Source organism: Petaurus breviceps, unplaced genomic scaffold (assembly GCF_028583685.1).
Source record: "Petaurus breviceps papuanus isolate PSGF00001 unplaced genomic scaffold, PetGlider_PUasm1.0 126, whole genome shotgun sequence".
Classification (NCBI taxonomy): Eukaryota; Metazoa; Chordata; class Mammalia; order Diprotodontia; family Petauridae; genus Petaurus; species Petaurus breviceps.
This window is the reverse complement of record NW_027185655.1, coordinates 39,084,322-39,102,865: the sequence shown is the minus strand read 5'-3', so window position 1 is coordinate 39,102,865 and position 18,544 is coordinate 39,084,322. Positions and strand designations below refer to the sequence as shown.

At 35.7% G+C, this 18,544-nt stretch overlaps 1 long non-coding RNA gene and 1 pseudogene across 1 annotated transcript in view; one reads left to right on the top strand and one right to left on the bottom strand.

The window, feature by feature from the left end:
* Positions 1-18,544, top strand: part of LOC138170011 (uncharacterized) — a 511,203-nt gene that overhangs the window by 167,859 nt on the left and 324,800 nt on the right. The window lies entirely within an intron of this gene.
* Positions 5,565-6,724, bottom strand: LOC138170000 (small ribosomal subunit protein RACK1-like; annotated as a pseudogene).

Sequence of the window (18,544 nt, the reverse complement as noted above, 5' to 3'; positions counted from 1 at the left end):
CAGTGAACTTTTGAGATTCTTTTTCCATCTGGCAAATTTGCCTTTTTAATGCATTATTCTCCTCATTGCCTTTTTGGGCCTCTTTTGCCATTTGAGTTCGTCTCTTTTTTAAGGTGTTGTTTTCTACAGTCAGACTGTTGACTCTCATTTCATAATTTTCTTGCATTGTTCTCATTTCTCTTCCCAATTTTTTCCTCCATTGCTCTTATCTGCTTCTTAAGGTCCTCTATGGCCTGTAACCAGCTCATAACTTTCTATGAAGCTTTTGGTGCAAGAGTTCTGACTTCACTGTTTTCCTCCTGTTCCATGCTTTGCTCCTTTTTGTCCCCAAAATAGGAGTCTAATATTGGAATCTTCTGTTTGCTTTGTTTCCTTTGGGTGGCCATGTCATCCCTCACTGACTTGACCCCTTGGCTTTTTGCCACATTAGGACTCTGCCACCAGACAGGGGAGCTTTCATCCCAAACACTGGGTTTTTCTCAGCTGCTGGAGGTATTAAATTGGTGCCGTCTCTGAGGTCTCCACACGCTCTGGCAAGCTGGACACACACCCCAGGCCCTCCACCCTAGATTGCAATCCAGATCCAAGCAGGTTAAAGCAAGAGCAATCTATTGGTTGCTTAGTCACCCTACACTCTGCAGGCTAGGAGCTGAAGCTGCCACGTGGAGCTGGCTGGCTGTAGGTGGCTTCTCGCCGACTTACTCCCTCTTACTGCATCCCAAAGTCCAGACTACACTGACCTCTCACTTTGTCCTTTGCATCTGTGTTTTGATAAATATGGAAAGGGCCCCAGCTGCTGCTGATCTGTAGTCCCTCTGGCCAGCAGCTGGTCAGGCCCACCCTGGGGCTAAAGCTTTGGCATTTGGCTGGGTTTGGCTCCCAGAGCACCGGGCTGATTGATTCCTGCTGGCTTGCCAGGCTGTCTTCATATGGAGGTTAGATTTTCTGTGTCATTTTGTGTGTTCTGCAGGTCCAAAGTTGTTTAGTGTCCCCTTTTTACATGGATTGGGGAAGGTGGAAGCTGGAGGCATGGGGAGGTAATGCTTCTACTCCACCATCTTGACTCCTCTCCTTCCTCCTCCCCCCCATGCTATTTTCTTCAGCAGATTTTTGGTTCTCCTTTACCAAGCTGTTTTCTCTTTTTTCATTACTTTCTTGCATCATTCTCATTTCTCTACCCACTTTTTCCTCTACTTCTCTTACCTGATTTTCAAAATCCTTTTTGAGCTCTTCCATGACCTGAGACCAAGTCATGGTTTTCTTGGAGGCTTTGGATGTAGGAGCTTTGACTTTGTTTTCTTCTTCTGATTGTGTGTTTTGATGTTCCTTGTCACCAAAGTAATATTCTATATTCTGATTTCCCCCCATGCCATTTGGTCATTTTCCTAGGCTATTACTTTACTTTTTAGCTCTTTGTTAAGGTAAGTATTTGCTTCCAGTATGGAGAGTGCACTGTCCTAAGCTTCAGGGTTTTCATTAAGCTATTTTCAGAGATACTTCTAAAGGTCTGTAAATGTTTAGTTCTTAAAATATTGTATAATCAAAGGAGAGGTGTTTATTCCTCTCCTGGCCCATGCTCTGGTCTGTGAGTGACTACAAGCACTCTTTTCTGACTTGGAACTGTGAGGAGGATTACCTTGCTACTTCCACTACAAGATTTGCCTCTCCAGCTCTCCTCCTTGCCCCAAGACCATCACCTGGGACTGTGACCCAGATTCAAGCAAGGGCAATGCAAGACAATCCTGACTCAGTGACAGCAAAGAGATGCCTGCAATCCCCCTCTGATAAATCACTCAATCCCCCCCACCATCTGTGGCCTGAGAGCTCCAGAAGCAATTCCTGCCACTGACACCACTGCTGCCACCACCCTGGGATTTTGGCTGGTGCCAGACCAGGCTCCTCTCTCACACAGGTCCAGGCAGAACATTCCCACTGACCTTCAATTTTGTCTTTGGTGTTTGTGGGTTTGTGGGAAACCAAACCACAACTGCCAGTGATTCAGTCCCCTGAAGCCTACTCAGAGTTTTGCTGGGTCTTGGTCTCTGCCTGTGTATCCCACTCTCAAACCATTGTAATAGACCTTTCCTGTTGAGAATCCAAGTTGTCTTGGGCTAGAAATTTGTTTCATTCTTTCATTTTGTGGGTTCTGCTACTCTCAAATTTATTTAGAGTCATTTTACAGGTATTTGGAGGGATTTGAGGGAGAGCTCAAGGAAGTCCATGCTTTCACTCTGTCATGTTGGTTCCAGGTTTCTATTCTCAAAGGACTCATTTCTTAAATAAACTGGAAACTAATACAAATATACAAAAATTAGCAGCCCTTCTCAAATCTGTAAATAGTCAAAGCGGCAGTTTTCAGAAGAAATCAAAGCTTTCAAAAGTCACATGAAAAATGTCCTAAATCACTGATGATTAGAGAAATTCATGTTAATAAACACTGAAAAAATGACATTAAGATTAATACCTCATAGTTATCTGATTGGTAAATATGACAGAAAAGTAATATGACAAGTAGTGGAAGGCATATGGAAAATTAGGATACTAATTCACTATTGGTGGGATTATGAAGAATTTGAATCATTCTGGAGAACAACTTGGAACTATTGCCAGGGAACTATATAAACATGAATAGCCTTTACCCCAGCAATGCCAAGATTATGTCTGCAAACCAAAGAGATTAAAGAAAAGTAGAAAGGAACTCTTTGTACAGAAATATTTATAGCAGTTCTTTCATGGTTACAAAGAATTGGAAATAGAGGAGATGCAGTTCAGTTGGGGAATTGATGAATAAATTGTTGTATATGATTGTGATGGAATACTATTATGTGATAAGAAATAATGATCAGGTTGGTTTCATAAAAAACATGGGAAAACTTACATGAACTGCTGAGAAGTGGAGTGAGCAGAACCAGGAGAACACTGTACACAGTAACAGCAACATTTTAAATACGATCAACTGTGAAAGATAGCCGCTCTAATTAAGACTGGTTAAAGAAAATTGCAAATGACTCAGTATGAAAAAAAATTCTATTTACCTGAAAAGAAAAAACCTATCAATTCTGAATGCAGATTGAAACATACTTTTTTATTTTATTTTTGTCCTCTTTTTGGAAACACATATAATGTCAAAATGTTTTGCATGGTTTCACCTATATAACTGATGGAAAATCACTTGACTTGTGGAGAAGGTGGGACTGGTTAGGGGAAGAGTGAGAATTTCAATCGTGAATTTTTTAAAATGAATATTAAAATTTTTATATGTAATTGGGACATATTTAATGAAATAAATAACACACACACACACACATATATATATATATATATATATATATATATATATATATATATGAATGGTTGTTGCTTAATATACCAGATTTGTAGCCCTATATGGGCTATATACCTAAATGAATGGTATTGTCCTAAAGGCTATGTACCTAAATAGATGGTATTGCTATTGATTTGGGAAAGTCAACCAAGATAATCATCTTAAGTATACAGTCATAGGAGGTCAGTCACATCAATTTAAAAGGAAATAACAGTTAAAATGAAAAAAAAATCTGCAAAATTGAGAATGGAAAAGGTTTTTCCCAATTCACAGTTTATGACATTCTCAGAAAAATCTAAGGCTTTCAGAGTAACTGCACCTGCAGGGGTTGTTTGTGATTACTACTAAAGCAGTGTTTTGTTTATAAAGTTGAAAGAACATTAAGAAAACTACCCATGCAAAAAGATATTCATTTTTATTTATAAAAACAAATGCTTGACATGCTCAAGAATATACAAATACTGAATTCCTGGTTATTGGGTGACAAAATACTGCTTTAATATTTTTCAAAGATGTGCTATTTATATTTAACATTCTTTTCAAATTTTGAGTTCTGGATTCTCTCCTACACCTCTCTTACCTGCAGAGAAGACAAACAGGGATATCAATCATACATGTGAAATCATGTGTAATGTATTTCCATATTAGCCATACCAAAAAAAGGAAAAAAAAATACTTCAATTTGCACTCTGAGTTCATCAGTTCTCTTATCGGAGTTGGATAACCTTTTTATTCACAAATCCTTTGGAACCATCTCGGATCATTGTACTGATGTGAGTAGCCAAGTTTTTACAGTTGATAATCATTATAATATTGCTAGTACTGTGTATTAAAAATCTCTCAATTTCTCTTCACTTTCCATCATTTCATACAAGTCTTGCCATATATATATTTTTCCTGATACCACTCCCCTCATCATGTCTATAGCACAAGAGTTTTCCATCACAATCATTTGTGATTACTTGTTCAGTCATTTCCCAATTAATGGACATCCCCTCAATTCCCCATTATTGGCCACCATAAAAAGATGTACTATAAGTATTTTTGTACATATAGTTAATTTTCTTTTTTCTCTTTTGGGTATAGGCCCAGTAATGGTTTTGCTGGGTAAAAGGGTATGAACAGTTTTTTAGCTCTCTGGCATATGCTTCCAAATTATCCTCCAGAATAGTTCGATCAGTTCTTAGCTCCACCATTGGGTGGAGTGGGACATTGGGACATTAGTGTCCCTATTTTCCACATCCCCTCCACCATTTGTCATTTCCCTTTTCAATCCAGTAGGTGTGAGGTGTTACCTCAAGGTTGTTTTATTTGCCTTTATGTAGACTAAGGTCTGTATAGTTAAATCTATAATTTTATAGTAGCAACATATGACCATAAGAGAAAGCTGAGCACCACAGAAGCAACGATTCTGAGTTGTGGTGATTTTAGAAGTCTTCTGGGCAGCAAAGAGATCAAATCAGTCAATGTTTAAAGTAATTAATTACTACTCATTGGGAGGTCAAATGTTGAAGATGCAACTTAAATACTTTGACCACATAATGAGAAGTTGGGATTCACTGACAAAGACCCTGATGTAGGGAAACATTTGAGGCAAAAAGAAAAGGGGATGGTAAAATATTGATAGCATCAATGAAGCAATGAACATGAACTTGGATAGACTTCAAGAGAAGAGTCTAGCATGTCATGGTCCATGGGGTTGTGAAGAGTTTGATATGATTGAATAACTGAACAATAATCATTAATAATTTAGAGCATTTTCTGTCATATGACTGTAGATATCCTCATTTTTTTTACCTGAAAACTACCTGTTCATATCCTTTGATCACTTATCAATTGGAGAAGCATTCTTTTTTTTTTTTTGATAACTTTGACTCAGTTCTTTGTTGGAAAAATGAGACCTTTATTAGAGAAACTTGCTGCCAATCCTTTTTATATTATACCAATATCTATGTTAGTATTTTTAGCAAAATTTCACTTCCCTGATTATGTCCTTTAATTAGGTTCATTTTTTTTCTTTTGCTTTGTCTGAGATCATGATTCTTACCCCTACATTTTTTAACCTCAACTAATGCATAGTAGATTATACTCCAACCCTTTATTTTAGCTCTGCATGTCTCTATGTTTCAAGTTTGTCTCTTGAACTTAATCTATTGTTGGACTCTGATTTCTTTATTTTTTTTTTCAAAAGGCAGAACTTAAGGTCTTATATTCAAAATCTGAATTACGGTTGACCCCTTTACCGAGTGCCAGTGGTCACCTGCCACACCCGTACCAAGTTGTCCATGTATCTAGCAAAAAGAGTCTTGCTATCAGCAGACCAGTCTAAGGAAGGACACTGGGGAGGCTCAGCCTTACTGCTGTTGCTAATCATTTCTTGCTTAAACTCATCCACAAAGATTTTGCCCTCTAGGTCCCAGATCATGATGCTGGGCCCAGTGCCAACACAGGTAATAGCGATTGGGCCTGAAGCAGAGGGCATTAATTATGCCACACTATCCAGAGTATAGAGGTGCTTACCCTCACTGAGGTCCCACAGCATGGCCTAACTATCCTTGCTTCCAGAGGCACAAAGAAAACCATCAGGAGAAACTGTAACTGTGTTTAGGTAGCCCATGTCGCCAATGTGATTTGTCTTCAGTTTGCAGTTGGCCAAGATCCAGAAATTGACCGGCTTGTCCCAGCCACAGAAGATAATGATGGGGTTGCTGCTTTTGGGGGAAAAACAGACACAGGACACCCACTCTGAGTGGCTATCATCCTGCACAGTGTATTGACAGACACTCAGGGTGTTCCATGGCTTGATAGTCTTATCCTGGGAATCAGAGACAATATGACAATTTTCTGAAGAGAAGGCTACACTCAGCACATCCTTGGTGTGACCAACAAAGTTCCTGGTGGTAGTTCCAGTTGTGAGATCCCACGGTCTTAGTGTGCCTTCCCAGGTGTTTGAGAGTGCAAACTGGCCATCAGAGGAAATAACCACATCACTAAAAAAATGTGAGTGACCCCTGAGGGCCCACTGGGGGATCCCAAAGTTTCTCATCTCTGGTAAGCTTCCCCATGATAATGGTCTTATCTTGGGAGTTTGACAGGATCATGTCGGAAAACTGGGGAGTCGTGGCAGTCTGGGTCACCCAGTCATTGTGGCCTTTAAGGGTACATTGAAGGGTCATCTGTTCAGTCATGATGATGAGAGTTTGCTGGATCACTCCAGGAGGAAGGATGGATCCAGATTGCACAGAGAGAGACCAGCCATCCCTCCTTCACACCAGCTGCCCAGCAAGAAAAGCTGGACTCTTAATTTCTAATCCATTTTACCCTCTGCTTCTGTTTAATGGATTAGCTCATGCCATTCGCATTCAGTTATGATTACTGTGTATTTCCCTCCATCCTATTTTATTCTATTTGTTTTTCTTTGTCTTTTCATACTGCCCCTCATTAAAAGTCTGTTTTGCTTCTTGCCACTGCTCTCTGTTCATCTTCACTTCCTCCCATATCAATTACATCCTTAGCCTTCCATTTCCCTATTAGTTAAGATGCATTTCTATACTGAACTGAGTGTACATATATATATATATATATATATATATATATATATATATATATATATATTCTTCTCTCTTTCAATCAATTGCAAAAAGAGTTAGAATTCAAGTATTGCCTACCACTCCCTCATTTTCCCTGCACTATAAAAACTTTTCCTTGAGTACCTTTTATGTGAGAAAATTTTCCCCATACTTCCTCTACCTTCCCCCTTCTCCCAGTGCATCACTTTCTCTCAATCCTTACATTGATTTTTGGAGATCATCCCAACATAATCGACTCACATTCATGCCCTCTGACTTTGTAGAATCCTTTTAACTGCCCTAATAATGATAAAGTTCTTAGGAGTGACGAATCATTTTGCATATAGGAATATAAATAGTTTACCTTTATTGATGTAGTATTGCTACTCTTTCATGTTCACCTTGTTATGCTTCTTTTGGGTCTTCTATTTCAATGTCAAATTTTCTATTCAATTGTGGTCTTTTAATGCTTGGAAGTCCTCTATTTAATAAAATATCTATTTTCCTCTTAAGAATTATACTCAATTTTGATGCATATGTTGTTCTTGGTTGTAATCCTAGCTTTTAGAATCTTTTAGAATATCATATTCCAAGCCCTCCATTCCTTTTGCATGGTTGATGCTAAATATAACGCAATTCTGACTGTGGCTTCATGATATTTAAATTGTTTCTTTTTGTCTGCTTCAGAATTCCATTTTTAGAGAGGAGAGTCACTTTTTCGTTCAACACTACATTAAAACTTGTCTGAGGAAGTCCAGGTGGGCTTGGGAGATCTGGACATTTTAATTTAAACAAAAACATCCACCTGTTACATACGCACATACACACACATTGTATTTTACTGTTAATGGACTCTATAGCTTGACAAATTCTAATATTTGACATATTACCATTAAGGAGATAATTAACATTAAAAATACTTTGTATTAATATAAAGAGAAGCAAAATTATTTCAAAATTATATAGGTCTCTTAAATGGAAGTAGAACATTTTGAAGTGGTCTTATACCATACTAAAAAAAGCTCAGATACTTATCCAACAAATGGAAATAACCATACTTCTACAGAGCATCAATTCACCTGATTTAAAATCATTTGATCCTCATCCTGGGCTACAATAAATGTGAAAATTTTTTCGGACTTGTCCTCAATATTTATTGTGAGAAAAACATAGTTCCTCAATGAATGAAAGAATATATATTAAAATCTTGTGAATTCAATGCCATCTCATGTAGTACAACTTATTGCAGAAAATAACATTTTGATATTTAAAGTCTTTTATAGCTATAAAATTGCAAGGCTTACTATATGTCAATAAATTTAGTTATTTTTTTTGTTCCAGAAATTTGCAAACCATCATATATTCCTTTCTTTTCCCATGGAGTTCCATCCCTTGTAATAGAGAATATAACCAAAGAAAAGGGGTAACAAAAGCAACTTTTTCAAAATTAACCAACACATAGTCTGAAAATATATGTGATAATCCACATGTATAGTCAACCACATCTTCAAAGAAGAGAGTCATAGGTACCTTTTTCTTTCTTCTTTTGGTCAAACTTGACATATAAGTACATATATTTACCTAGTAATAAAATCACTTCTGCATTAAAGAAGTAGTCAAAGAAATCATTCTGAAAGAATATAATTTGGGCAGAATGTTCTTCAGGGCAAGTGAGATGTAATAAAGTGTTCAATTCCCCAAGACTTATCATTATTTAAGTCAACTTTCAAATCATTTTAATATTTCTATTCCCTCACCTTTTGATTTTCAATTAGATTTTTTTAAATGGAACAATAACAATCCAGTCAGGATTCAGAAAAAAAAAAAAGATGAGCTTCATGAAATCACATTGTACACATAAAAGAAATTTCAATTAAATATACCTTTATTAAACACCCACTATATGTGAAACACTAGAAAATGTACAAAAGATATACAGATAAAAATGAAAAAAGATTTTGCCTTTAAGAAGCTTCCATTTTACTAGTAGAAAAGGACAGGTACACAGAAAATTAAACCCAGGATAGTGTGCGAAAGCAAAGAGTAATAGGGAAGTCTTTGAAACCTTCTCTTAGGAGGTAGTATCAAAACCAATTCTTGAAGAGAGATTAGGAACATTCTGAGATGGGGCTTTGAAGGAATTTCATGGCAGGCATGGGGATCTCTTATGCAAATGCTTGAAAATGGTAGATGAAATACCATATTTAGAAAACAGCTAAAGTCTTTTAGAATAGAATATGCATAAACTAGAGACTAGTGATATGAAAGAAGCTTAGAAAAATACATTGAAATTAGTGTGTGGAAGACTTTAAATGATAGAGCAAGTATTATGATTTGCAATATATAGGTAATATGAAGCCTCTGAAGGCTTTGGAGAAGATAAATGACAATGATTATACCTGTTCCTCAGGAAGATGATTTTTTGCAGCTATAGGGAAAATACATTTCAGAAGGGATTCTACTTGCACTTTAAAGTTTCCCTTGCATTTTCAGAAGAAGTATTAGGATGTATGTGAGGGCAGGAAACAAGAAGTTTGTAGGAAACTGGTAACATGGTTACACTCTGATCATTAAACCTTCCCTATTTCTTTAGTCTAGGATACACAATAGAGTTTACACTGGTAATTGGATCAATTCAAACTGTGGGGACCAAAAAGAATTTCAATTGTTTAATGATTTTGAATGATTTTTAAATATATATATATATATATATAATTTTATTATCACCTATTGACACTGGTAATTTATTTAGAAAGTTTTCAATATCAACTAATGCTTCATTTTGTATTTCCCTTTATCTTTCATTGGATTAAATAATAAAAATCATATGCACATATATGTATGTATATATGTTGATGTGTATCTTTATATAAATATGTGTGTATGTGTGTGTGTGTGTGTGTGTGATGTCAAGTACTTCCTTCACAACAACCCAATGAATGTAATATCTCTATTGTGCTGACTAGGTCTCTTAGTGGTTAGAGTGCTTGGTCTGGAATTAGAAAAATCTGAATTCAAATCCTCTCTCACAAACTTATTAACTGTGTGGTCCTCAGAAAGTCACTTAATCTGTATCTACCCCAATTTCTTCATCTGTACAAACTGGGATATTTATAGCCCCTTTATTTCAGAGTAGTGATGATAAAATGAGACAATATTTGTGAAATATTTTGTAAAGGAGTGCTATATGAATGTTTATTATTATCATTATTAGAAGTGAATTGTGCTCTGATATTAATAGGAAACTGAGGCTGAAAAAAATCAAGAGAGTAGACAAAGATCATATAGCTAGCTGGTGACTGAGCTGGAATTCAAATCCAGGCTATCTGACACCCTTTATAATGCTTCTTCTCTATGCTGACTTTTGTCTTTTTTATGAACCTTACATACAATATTCCATTTTATCCCCTCCCTAATTATCTATTTCCAGGGTAAGATTTACTTTTGAATTATATTTGATGATTGTGATAACTTTGAGCTTAAAATTATCTCCTATTATTTAGTTTTCTTCCTTGCTCATATATTTTAATAGATCCACTGCACTTCACATTCACTAGATTTTTAAACTCAATCAACCCCATTTACTTCTGGAAATTGAATATTATTACACCACACTATTATACAATGCATCAGATAACAGGATTTCAAGTTGGAACCAATCTCAGAGGTCATCTGGTCCAAATAATTTATTTTAAAGAGGGTAACTGAAGAATAGGAAAGGAAACTGAATCACCCAAGGTCACACAAATAGTAAACAGTAGAACCAAGCTTGGTACCCAAGTCTTCCAATTCCAAGTTTAATAATTTTTCTTCAATACTATATTAACACACACAATATCCCCCTCCCTTTACTTCTATTGCTTTCCAAGAAGGCAAACTTTAACAGTTTTAGCACATATGCCCTGAGACATGTGGGCATTGTATGTGATCAAGCAATACATTAATTAGATCAATAAAGTGATAGATTTGAGGGAGGAAAAAACAAACTGTATAAAATTTCAAAAGTTCATATCTGACCATATTATTCTTGTATTTGATGATTTGAGTTGGCTCCCTATTCCCCCTAACATCAAAGACCTATATTTTCCTTTAAAGCCCTTTGCAAATATTCCACTTTCTAGTAATTTTGCACATTACTCATTTTCATGACCCACACCTTCATGCATGACATGCAATCTGTAATCTCTGTTCCCATTAGACTGATTGCCCCAAAACTTAGAATGTGTTCCTGTAGCAGCAAGCACCCCAAGCGCGTCCTTAGGGTTTGCTGCCCATACAGGTTCTTGGATCTGCTTTGATAAAGGAAAGCAACTCAAAATGGGTTAACAAGCTTACTTTAATCAGTCAGACATATATCGTTTACCTTGTTCAGGGGAAAAGTCAGCACCCCGAACTTCAAAGTATACAGGCAGAATTATCAAGACATTAACAGATCAAGTAGACAGATTTCCAAACTGTCCAACCATTACATCCATACCAAATCAGCATCTGGGTCTTTCAAAGCCAGGGGACTCTCAACAACGGCTTCCCAGAATTTAGATCAAATCACAGAACACTTCTCAAAGTGAGTCCCAAAACAAAACTACACATCAGGGCTTATATAGCCTTCTCCTGGCTCAGAGAATGTAACAACCTTATTGACTCACTGGCCAATCAAGAAGTATCTACTGAAAAACAAGCCTCCCACCCCAGGCGTCAGGTGCACTTTAGCCTAGGGGCAGGGAAGATCTTCCAAATTTGCATTCCCATTACAGTTCCCTCCTCACTTCACATTTTAGCTTTCTTAGTTTCCTTCAAAATTCAGTTCAGGCTCCACATATAATGTTCCTGCTCAGCTAGCTGCTAGTGCCAACCCATGAAATCAGCTTTTATCTATCTATCTGTCTACCAATTTATCTAAAATTGATTGATCACCTAATTGTTCTAAATTGTTGTTGAATAGATGCCCTTCAAGTTCAAATTGTTTGATGGCAGTTTGTCAGTAATTGGGTTTGGACAAAGTAAATGTTGATGAAACATGGTTAAAATAAATTTGCAGTAATAATATAAATGGTGACAGTGTAAGACTATAAGAAAAATATAAAATTAAGTGCCTTTCCCAACTATGTCTACAGAGAAAATTCTCAGCCAAATGAAAAAGCAAAGATTTAAAAATATAAAATAGTTTTATTTACAAATTTTTTCTTAAATGAAATCAAATTAGAAGAGACAGATTATGTATATATATATACACACATACATGTTTATGTTACTTTATAAAATTATTCAAGCAGTTTTCAAAAGAAAAATTGAAAATTAAAAATAATCACATGGGGTGACTAGGTGGTGAAACGAATAGAGCTTCATCCCTGGAGTCAGCAGGACCTGAGTTCAAATATGACCTCAAATACTTAACATGGACTAGCCGTGTGACCTCAGCAAAGTCACTTAACCCCAATTGCCCTGTCTTCCCCCCTCCCAAAAGTAAAACAATAATCACATAAAATATAGAACTGTACATTTTAAAAAGAATCTTGACATTTTACCTCCCACATTACAGATTGGCAAAAATGAAAGAAAATAAAAGATAGCACCAACTGATGTCAGTGGGCCTAGGGGAAGATATGGATGCTGACACACTATCAAAAGAACCAGGGAATTTTCCAGTTGTTCTAAAATTCAGATAAATAGTGTTCAAGTGACTAAACTGTCCATACCCTTTCTTCAACAATTCTTCTATGGTATATCTGCCTCAAGGTGGTCAAAAAAGAAAAAAAAAACACCTGTTTTAAAATCTCTGCAACTCTCTTTCTGTTATGAAATAACCAAAAATTAAGTGACTGTCCAAAGATATGTAATAGAATTTTTTAGGTAACCAGGATATGAAGGCAATATCAGATATTATTAGAAATACAAGAAATGAGGAACATGAGAAATTGAGAGATACATAGAAATATTTATACCTTCTGAAACATAATAGAATGAGACAAAATAATATACACAATGCCTACAACAACAAATAAAAGGAAGGTGAACTCAGCATACTAGAAAAATCAGTGGTGTTTCCATAAGAGAAATAAGGAGAAAATATATGCTTCCTCTTGGCAGAAAAATAGAGAATGACTAAGACAGAATATTGTATATATTTTGTGGAAAAGTCTCTGGGTCAGGTGTAATTCTTTCTAATTAATCATCTTCACTTATCATAAAAATGGTTGGATTTGGAGGGGGTGGTAAAGTATGTGGTATAAAAAATAAAGGCACCAATAAAATGTAAAAAAAATTTATTAAACATTGTCTCAATATGGTAACCCTTAGGATTCAGCAATTTGGAAAAAAAAAATGATCACTGGATTCAGAATTCCAAAATATTAGTTGACAAAATGAATCAGAAATAATTAATATGTCCTAAATCTTGTATCTGTCAATGAATGGATTATTTTCTTTATGAAATAGTAATTATACTTACTGAACTTTGGAATTTGCACAAGTTACTTCCTCTTCAAGCTTCATTTCCTCTTACTCTTCCTTGTAGCATGTATTCCACCTGCCAGTGTTGACATGTCAGTTAAGAGAATGATTTCATCCTGTTTCCATTGGGCCAATAGGTCATATTATTCATAATTTGGAAACATTTCCAGTTAATCTTCCTAATTTCCCATTTATTTTGTAGTTACTTATAGACAATTAAGTCCAGTATGTTAATATCCCTTATCTTATCTTTCATCTCTCATAGAACTAACTCCCTCTTCTCTCTTATTTTGCATGTTGAGATTATTTGGACTAAGCAAAAGATCCTCCCTTAATGCTCAATTTAAAGCCAACTTAATGAGCCCTGCCAGTTCTGAACGCAACCGGGAGGTTGGTATCCCATCTGGTTAAGTGGAAACCAGAATAACTTCAATCATGAGGACATCTGTTTTGAGAAATCAAAGCTCCACGAGTCCCAAACTGTCTTCTCTACACCATTCAATCTTCCACTCTTTGTATTTTACTTCATTCCTTTACTCATATCATGTTAGTTGGATATGCAAGATGACTTCCCTTACCCAACAAATTTAATGAAAATCTTTTATAGATCTTAGTGTTCGATGTGAAAAATTTGTAACAAAAGTGAAATAATGCAACATCATTGTCAATTTTCTTCTTTTATGCCAAGATATCTATCTAATTGCTGAATTAAAAAAAGACACTTAAAAGCAGACCTGACTGCTGTAGATTATCTTTATATTACATATATTTGGAACATTTATTCATCCATCCATTCATTTATGAAGGCTTTATTAAGTTCCTAAAGTACTGTTCTAGGTACTAAGATTATCAACCCTTATAGTTTTATTTTGTTTTTGTTTTTGCTTTCACATAAATGTTCAGTATTTAGAAACCAAAGTACAGTACATTTTTTATGCCCCTGTCATCTCATCACTATAGATGCTCTTGACCAGCTTACACTGCTACAACAGCCTTTTCTCCAGACTTCTCATGCTTACCTCAACCTAAACTAAGCTCAAACCCTTCTTTGAGGAAGTATATAATGCATTGGTACTGATGGATTTTGAATGAGAGGACATGGGTTTTATTATTGGTTCTGTAACTAGTGACTTATATGATATTAGCAAGGCTAAACTTAATTTTTTCATCTATAAAATAAGGGGTTTGGAGGATTACTGAGGACTTTTTTTACTTCTAAATTTATGATTTGTGACCTCCATTTTCCAGATGCTATCCAAAGTCCACATGGAGTAGAGTGAAGAACAAGAAGGTGAGAGAAAAAAAAATAAAAGAACACTAAACAATTAAAATAACTGGAATGAAATTTCTATGCATGTTATTCAAAGAAGAGATAATTAGGTCTTTGACTGATACATATTTAATGCTACTACTATTCATATAAATGTGAAAATATCATGACTGGTAGAGATAACATGCTACATAGGAACATCAGAGAGAAGGCCCAATAGAATCAACATGATAACATCATCAGAAAACATCCAGAGCCCTCAAGAGTTTTCAGTCACTTTTAAAATAATGTGTCATCTCTAATCTTTTCCATATTTTTGGAATCTTCTTCTCTTGCAATATATTGGAAATAAGCCCCTAAGTTTTATACCATTAAATGATATTTCATTGAGGCAAAATGTATTTGTGTTCATTTAAAATAGTTTATTCAGTCTTCTTGATCTCATTCTTTTCCAGTGAAATCAAGTATGTAAAGCACTATGTAAATCTTAAAATTTTATTAAAAATCTCAGCTATCATCAACACTATCATCATCATCATCATCATTATGGAACATGACTGACTCTTCTATAAGTCTTCCTATGTTTCTCTGAGTTTTCCATATTCATCATTTTTAGAGCACACTAGTATCCCTTTACATTCATGTACAACAACTACCTTAGTCATTCCAAAATTATTTGGCACCTAATCTGGCATTCTTGACTTTATCTTTGCAGAGACCAGTCACTGATCTGATTACACACAGTTGATTCTGAAATGACTAGTACATTACTAACCATAGGGACACCTAGGTGGTGCAGTGGATACTAACCATAGGGACAGCTAGGTAGTACAGTGGATAGAGTGCCAGGTCTGAAATCAGAAGGGCTCATCTCCTTGAGTTCAAACATTGTCTCAGATACTTAGTAGCAATATGATTCTGGGCATTCACTTATCCCTGTTTGCCTCAGCTTCCTCATCTGTAAAATTAGCTGGAGAAGGAAATGGCAAAATACTTGAATATCTTTACCAAGAAAATAAATGGAGTCACAAAGAGACAGATACAACTGAAAGACAACTATAGATTGTCATTTCCTCACCCTGAATTTTCAGTTCTGTAATGTTGTTCACTATTTACCATGCCTAGCATCTTCTAACTCTTTCATTTTAGGAAACATTCATTATTTAAACACTTCATGTTTCAAAGTAGTCTAAATGTTCTTGTCAAATTTAATTCCTTAATTCTCACCTTTATCTTCCAACCTAGCATTCACTACCACTGCTTTATCCTTTAAGAATTGATTAAGTGCTTTCTATGTGCCAGGTATTATTCTAGGTAGTTTACAAATATCTGACTTCGTCCTACCAATAACACAAAAGCACTTATGAAGAAAAGGCAGAAATTGAGGCAGATAGACCTTAAGTGATTTGGCCCATGTTCCACAGCTAGTAAGTGTCCAAATCTGAGTTTGAATTGTTTCCATGACTTCAGGCCCAGTGTACTACCCACTGTCTCACTTAGCCACTAATGATGCATTAAAGTCATCAAATGTCAAGTCATGAACATTTAGCAGATCTGTCAAGTTCTTCAAAGAATTTATCTGTTGCAGATGAGATTATACGATAGTATAATGTTAAAAATGTTTTAAATTTCATAATGCATAATACATTATTTTAAAACACATTGAAATAAAAATTTCTAAGATCCACAAAAAATAAGTTATGTGTTCATGATATCTAGATTGAGATATTTTATGTAGAAGAGGACCACAATTAGTGATCTTTTTTTGAAATATTTTGATTTTATCTTTGGGATTATTTTTTCTTCACTCCTCAGGTCTTGTGAACAATTTACAGCCCTAAGGGGAATAAAGGTATTTTTCTCCTTTACATTTCCTGAATCTAGTGTCAAAATGGACAAATCAATTAACAAATCACTCATTTGATGATCATTCATACATCTGATTAGGGAACAATGTAGTTTATAGACAAAAGTACCCAGAATGGAAGACTTCCAGAAAAATGGAGGAAAGAAAGTATGTGGGGGGAGTGGGGGAATTAGAGGAGTTGGCATCCATAAACCACAACTGGATTGAATGATCTTTAAATTCTATATTTCAGTAAGAATCTGGCAAGAGTACTACTGAAGCAACTGTCTCAAAATCAGTGGCAGCATATTGGAAAGATTTGTCACTTAATACTGTTCTTTCCCAGGACCCAGCAATAGTCACATTGGGCAGAATGGAGCCAATCTTCACCAAAAGGGAGTACCTAGGAAAACCTCAAATATATGAAGCTAATTTATTTCCAAACCTCTTTTATAAGAAATGAGGTCATGTCCTCCAAATTAGAAAATTTTCTGCCTGCCCAGTTCCACTGAATCTGCTAATGAATGCCATGACACTCATTCCTTTGGTCCAGGCTTGTTCTTTGTACTGTTCCTTATACCCACTTATTTACATCACATGTCACCATGACCCTGTGTGACAAGGCAAGAAAATAGCTTTGAAATCGAAAAATCATAGAGCATAGATATGAAATTGGAAGAGACATTAGAGATAGTTAATCTAGTCCAAACCTGTCAATGTGTAGTTTAGGAAAAGGAGATTCAGAGAAGGTAAGTGACTTGCCTAGGGCCTCATGGCTACTAGGTGGGATTTAAAGCCAAGTTTTTATTATTCCAAGTGAAACATTCTTTCCACATTTCACATAACCTAGCAGAGGAACTCAATTAAAATATATCTTCTGACAATTGATATCTGATTAACCCACTTCCTTGAGCCTCCATTTACTTATCTCTAAAATAGGGGCTTGGAGTAGATGGACTGTGAAGTCCTTTACAACTCCAGATCTATGAATCTATGACCACAAATGACAAAGTGACTCTATGTTCTTTCCCCACAAATGAAGAATCAGGATTGAGCCTCAGCCTGCTGGCTGAATTCCAACTCTGCAAGTAACTCCAAAAACATGAAGGGATCTTTTTTTTCCAAATGCTGAAAGTAAGAGACAAGGGGCTGGTGAAGCAGCAGCAGTCTTTGCCAACCCACTGAGCTTGGTTCTGTTGCCAGAGCGGCTGACACACTTTCCATTTCAAAATGTTTCTTCATTGACCTTTTGCTGTCTACCAGATGCTTCTGTACACATGTAATGTCTTATGACTTTTAGAGTCAAATGAGAACTGTTTGTTCAGGGACCTCCTCTTTTGTCAACGCCCAATTAAAGTCTCCTCCCTACCTTGAGAAGCACTTCTCTGTTAGCCCTATCTATATTCAGGAGACATTTTATAATTAATCATGAAAACCCTTCATAGTGGGACCTATTTCAAAGGTACACTGGGTTGGATAATTGTGCTTTCATTCCCCTTCAGCTAAAGACACATCTAAAAGAAACAGAAAAATAAGGACATTTTAAATATTCAGATAATGTTTTATGTTTTCAGTACAATTTTTTTTAAATTACAATTCGAGTTACCACTTACATTCCTATTGATCATTGACCTATTGACTTGGTATATTTAGAAAGATCTTTTCAAGAAAACCACGGAGGGTATTGAATTTGAAGTTGTTCCAACGCCTCTGATTTCCACCCCCTCTAGTAGAATTCTCCAAGGCAAATTGAGTAAAATATTTTGCTGGAGGGGATACTTTCCTTTCAAGAAGTATTCCTTTGCCTTGAAAATATATAAAAGAAAGGAGGAAGAAATCAAAGGCAGGGCAGAAAATGTGATAAAATGCAGAAAAGTTTTATTTTGATATCAATATTTGAGACTTCTGACATTCTACTATAGAAACAATTATTTAAAAAATTATGCCTGATCAAATAATTCTGCATGTACAGTTTTGATTTTTCTTCATTTAAATATTCGTTGTTTTCCCTTTGATGGCATGTCAGGGGAAGAGAATGCCCTTTACTACTTATCTCAGACATCTGCTGCAGGGGAACCTTCTGT